We start from the raw sequence: 5690 nt of genomic DNA, 5'->3' as shown, positions 1-5690 counted from the left end.
TTTCCACATATTAGCTTTGTTTACTTATTTGCTTTTCGAATATGTGTTTGTACAAATGTTTAGTTGGGGTTGCTCACTTGGTCAAATTAGGAGGTTTGCTAGTTTGACTAGTACTTATGCGATGCTTACCTATTGTGCTTATATCCTGATCTGTCATACTCATTGAACAACAAATTAAAATCTTGTGAACATAAGGAACAAACAAGTAAAATATACTCAGCACACATAACTCTGTACCTATATGATAACTCTGATATCAATGTGCAACTCTGAGTAACAACTATATGTTCCAAGCATTGAACTCTTCTGAAAGCTGACCTAGGCTCATCTGAATTAGATCTTGGAAGGTCTAGAATTGAACTAAGTTAGTATAGGCATGTCTTATTTTTACTCGATTAAATCTTAGAAAGTTTAGAGTTAATTTAAGTCAACAGATGCAACCCTTACGGGGGAGAAATTTCAGAAGAATGAAAAGTGATTCAATCATGGGGAATCTCAATGCTGAGTTCCACAATTAAATATTTTTGCCAACATCAAAATGGGGGAGTTTGTTGAAACACCTTTCCAACATGATTTTGATTTGGCAAAATTATTTAAGCATGATTAAGACAATTAAATTTATGTGCTTTGTTTTAATTGTACTTACGTGTTTGTTAAATGTTGAGTATAATTATAAATGAGAACAGAAATAAAAAGTAAGACAGGACGAAGTCAGCATGAGACACATCACAAGCTGAGTAGAAGTATAACTCAGTATCATAGAAGATAAGTCTTCCTCAGAACAAACGCTTGTAGACGAAGCTGACCGAAGACGCTGAGTGAAACGTTACTCAGTCTCCGATAGAAATAAAGAACAAAGGCAACGTCAATAAAATCAAGTTGAGTGCTCGTCAGGACAGCGCGAATGATCCGTTTGCTAAAAGACAAGATCCGACAACTGTCGGTGCCAATACAGAAGCTTTGGAATTACGCCCAAAGACCTTTTCGAGATACATGGGTCAACTGGCATCTGGGTAAAGGACGAAACTAGCGCTAGAAGACGAACTTGGAGGAAGAAGACAAGCCTGACGCCTGCCAATTTCAGACGACAGGATTGGCCTGCAAACTCTGTATGCTGACCAATGAATGGCGCAAGAAGACCGTTTGAATTCAACGGATACATCCGAATTCAAATGATTGAGGCATCAGAAATTCACTATAAAAGGACAAGTCCAACTCTTGGATCCTTAGCCGAAGTACAAAAGAAAAGAGCATACATACAAAGCACATTCAAACAAGAAAATAAAATCTTACACCAAATTCCTATCTCTGTGTAAAAGTCTAGATTGAATTTGTATTCATCTAAAGTGTTCTTCATCTAGAAAGAACAAATTTGTATCAACTGTAAAGATTGAGAGAATGGTGCTGAGTACTCGGTTTTAGTACTCAGCGATAGACAAAATCTAAGTGTTCGGTTATAGCGCTTAGTGGGGTTGAGTAGACGAATAGAGGACGGTACTCGTGCATACTTGTTAAGCCCAAAATATACCTAAAATATCATATATAAATACGTTAAATTTGCATTGAAATCGTGCTAAATATATTCATTTTGAATACTTTTACGTCTTTATTTACTTCTTTGATGCAAGGTACTTAATTATTTGGTTAAATCCAAAACGGATCTAAAACGGAGCTAAAATAGAGGAAAAACTTAAAAAACGTGCCAAGAATACGTATCAATCAGAAGAACGCTCAAGGAGGATAAGAAGCAGTCAAAAGACGGGGAGAAAAGCCCCTATCGCGACTGAGATTTTCAGAATCTTAGTCGCGACATACGATCACCGAACTTTGAAATTTCGAAGTCTTCAACTCGCCCCTGCACCCCCTGTCGCGACTGAGATTTTCAGAATCTCATATGAGACAGCGAAGAATTCTGCACATATTTCACATGTTTTAATCCGAGAAACGCGTCTGTTCGTTTGGATAAAAGCGACCCTTCACCAACGGACACGACCCATCATTTACAACCCTTCAACAACTATAAATAAGTGATCCATTTCAGAAATTAATGTTGTTGGCTAAGTTAGAAAAGTTAGAGAAATCAGAGAGTTATTATGTTGAGTTTCTGATTCAGAAAAGAGTCAGAAAGTTAGATTTCATTTCTATAAACAAACTTGATGTACACAAGTTATTATTAGATTAGTTATAAACACTGTATTAGTTTAGTTTCAAAGGTTGATCAGAGACAAGTTTTCATTCTGGTAGCGGATTAACCAAGTCTCTATTCCGAAGATTCAGCGAGAAGAATTAACGGCTGAAGCGCAAAAGGGTCTGACAAACCTACGGAGTTTGAGGGAAAGATTGACAACCCGAATCTCAAAATTTTCGTCACAATGCTTTCCATGTTTCTACTTCTCTGTTAACTTGTGAAGATTCACATTTCATTAATGATATATTTATTTTATTCAATACATTCTTTCTGTTGTTATTTTGATATTGTTCTGACAAAATGATTTTCAAAATGATAAATTGGTGTTTTTATTAAAACGTTTTATTCCATCTTATTCATATAAGAACTTTGTTGAACACTTGAAAGAATTAGTTTTTACGGATGATATGATCGCTGATCGCGGCTTATCGGATATAAAATACTAATTTGATTAAGGTAGAAATCTGCTCTGAACCAGAGAGATTTCTACGGTTCAAAGCCATTTAATTGAATAAATTCCTATATTATTACATGTCAATAATCTTACCAAAGTTAAAGTTGTTTTCTTTGCTTTATGAAAATAAGTTTTATACCTTCTATTTATTCCAATTACGGAAGTATCTGTCTTATAATCAAAATCTCAAGACGGAATTGTTTTCTAAATTCAATATAATATTCTTATCTAATCCTAATTTACCCGAACCAATTCAATCAATTAAATGATTTTCTTTTGTTAAACCTAAACACGTGAATAAAACTGAATTAAATAAGGTTTTAGTTAAAAAGTGTTCCCTGTGGGTTCGATATCTTTTATTACTACAAGCGTATACCGTGCACTTATGGAAATCGCTCAACAAGTTTTTGGCGCCGTTGCCGGGGAACGCCAAAATTTTTGACAAAATTTTAGATTTTTCGTGTTTTATTTCGAATCTAGGTTTAAACTTACTTATTTTAACTTTTATAATTTATTAATTTTAATTTACTAATTTATTTATTTTCCAAATTCTGTTTTGTAGGTAGTTTCGGTTCGTGCAAGATTTCAGGTTCATGCGCAGTTCTCGAAGTTCAGGCATTGTACCAGACCCTATAGACCCAGAAATTGAGAAAACCACTGGGAAGAACAAGAAAAACAATAAAAACAAAAATAAGACTCCAGTAAAAACATTTACCGAGCCAGAAAAAATGGCAGATCCACCAACACTTATGGATTACGCTAGGCCAGGTGTGGCCGGTGTGACCAATAGTATCGTTAGACCCAGAATCACCGCAACCCAATTTGAAATTAAGCCAGCTTTGCTTAATATGTTGCAAAATAATGTAACATTTTACGGGTTACCTAACGAAAATCCTAACACCCATTTAACAAATTTCCTTGAAATTTGTAACACTTTTAAAATCCCAGATGTGACTGCAGAAGCAATCAAACTTCGCCTCTTTCCTTTCACTTTGAAGGATAGAGCCAAAGAATGGTTAACTTCTATGCCAGCCACAACTTTTGCCACTTGGGAACAATTAGCCCAAGCATTTTTATCAAAGTATTTTCCTTTAGCAAAAACCGCAAGAGTCATAAAGGAGTTAACATCTTTTTCTCAAAATGATAATGAGACTCTTTATGAGACTTGGGAACGTTTTAAAGAACTTCAACGTTTATACCCACACCACCAATTACCCGCTGAACTTTTAATGCAAGCATTTTACAATGGACTAAATCCTACAACTAGGGGTTCATTAGATGCTATGTCGGGAGGGCTATTTATGAAGAAAACATCAGCCCAAGCAAGAGAACTTTTGGAGAAAATGGCAATCAACAGCAGTATGTGGCCCGCGGAACGTGGACATATACCGGTGGCAAAACCATCATCCTCAACCACACCATCAGTTAAAGGTATAGTGGAACTTGATCCAGTCGCGATGTTACAAGCCCAATTTTCTGCTTTATCGCACAAAATTGATAAGTTTATGGCACCACGCGATACCAATGGTAATCCAATCCAAACGGATGTGGATTACGAAAACATGAGTGAGATAGAACAGGTAAATTTTGTCCAAAGGCAAAACCAAACTAATAATCCTTATAATTCTGGATGGAGGAATCATCCTAACTTTAACTGGAAAGATAATAATAACAATAATGCAAGTGCTAATCAAAATCGTACCACTAATTATCAAAATCAGTCAAGAGATACGATTAGCACTTTATCTTCTAAAATTGACAAGTTTATAGATGCTATCAGTGGAAAAATAAGTAATCACGACAATGGTTTTAAACGGATCGAAAATAAATTCGATCAGCTTATTAAAAACCACTCATCTAGCATCCATAATTTGGAGGTTCAAATTGGTCAACTTGCTAAATCAATTCCATCCCGAAAAGAGGGAAGTCTTCCCAGCCATACGGAAGAAAATCCGAAAGAGCAGGTGAAGGCTATCACTCTTCGTTCAGGGAAAAATTATCAAGGGCCGGAAATGCCCAAAGATGCAACATTACCATGAACGGATTTACCAAAGTCCAAAGAAGATATCTGAAACACAAATAGTTCACCATTTGACACAAGTACCAAAACTTTTGTACCCAAACCACCTTTTCCGCACAAAGTCCGAAATAAGGACTATGGCAAACAACTTCTAACATTTTTGGATAAACTTAAAATTTGCACATCAATTTAACTTTTATGGATGAAATTACACAAATTCCTAACTATGGTAAGTTTTTAAAAGATTTAATTTCAAAGAAAATCAGTTGGGAAGGAATTTCATCCATTTCGTTAACTGAAGACTGTAGTTCAATCGTGTCAAGTAATTTGCCCACTAAACTCAAAGATCCCGGATGTTTTACTATTCCGTGTAAGTTGGGAGATATTGAATTCCCAAGTTGTCTTTGTGATTTAGGAGCAAGTATAAACTTAATGTCGTTGTCTATTTTTAACAAGTTAGGTTTAGAAGAAGATATCAAACGTACCAATATGGTTTTGCAATTAGCAGATCAAACCACTAAGAGACCATATGGTATAATTGAAGATGTTTTAGTCAAAGTCGATAAATTTATTTTTCCTACCGATTTTGTTATATTAGACTTTGCATATGATGTAAATTGCCCTTTAATTTTCGGTAGACCGTTTATGAACACGGGACGCGCTCTAGTAGATGTGTCGGAAGGGAAGGTAGTTTTAAGGATAGGAGAAGATAAGATTGAGTTTAATATGAACAAAGCGATGAAATACCCTATGGAGGAATTCGCTTGTATGAAACTTGATTTAGTCGAGGAATGTGTCAATGATGTTATTCAGAGTGAAGAAATAATTGAACCTATAATAGGTGAGGAATTAGAAGATAAGGACCCAGAGCCTTTGATTCGAGAAGATGGACCAGTTCCGCTTTCAATTGTAATACCCCCTAAATTAGAACTTAAAAAGTTACCCAGTCATTTGAGGTACGCTTTCTTAGGCGAAGGCGATTCTCTACCTATAATTATTTTTAACAAATTAACAAATTATCAAGAAGA

The 5690-nt window shown here is 35.4% G+C and overlaps 1 non-coding gene across 1 annotated transcript; it reads right to left on the bottom strand.

Annotated features, from left to right (window-relative positions):
• Positions 1–3748: 3748 nt before the first annotated feature.
• On the bottom strand, positions 3749–3855 carry LOC136228287 (small nucleolar RNA R71). The gene has a single exon (XR_010688615.1). It is a non-coding gene; the product is annotated as a small nucleolar RNA R71 (small nucleolar RNA).
• Between the last annotated feature and the right edge of the window lie 1835 nt (positions 3856–5690).

The sequence above is a fragment of the Euphorbia lathyris genome, chromosome 4, assembly GCF_963576675.1.
Source record: "Euphorbia lathyris chromosome 4, ddEupLath1.1, whole genome shotgun sequence".
Taxonomy (NCBI): domain Eukaryota; kingdom Viridiplantae; phylum Streptophyta; class Magnoliopsida; order Malpighiales; family Euphorbiaceae; genus Euphorbia; species Euphorbia lathyris.
The sequence above is the reverse complement of the archived record's forward strand: the minus strand, read 5'-3'. Positions and strand labels throughout refer to the sequence as shown.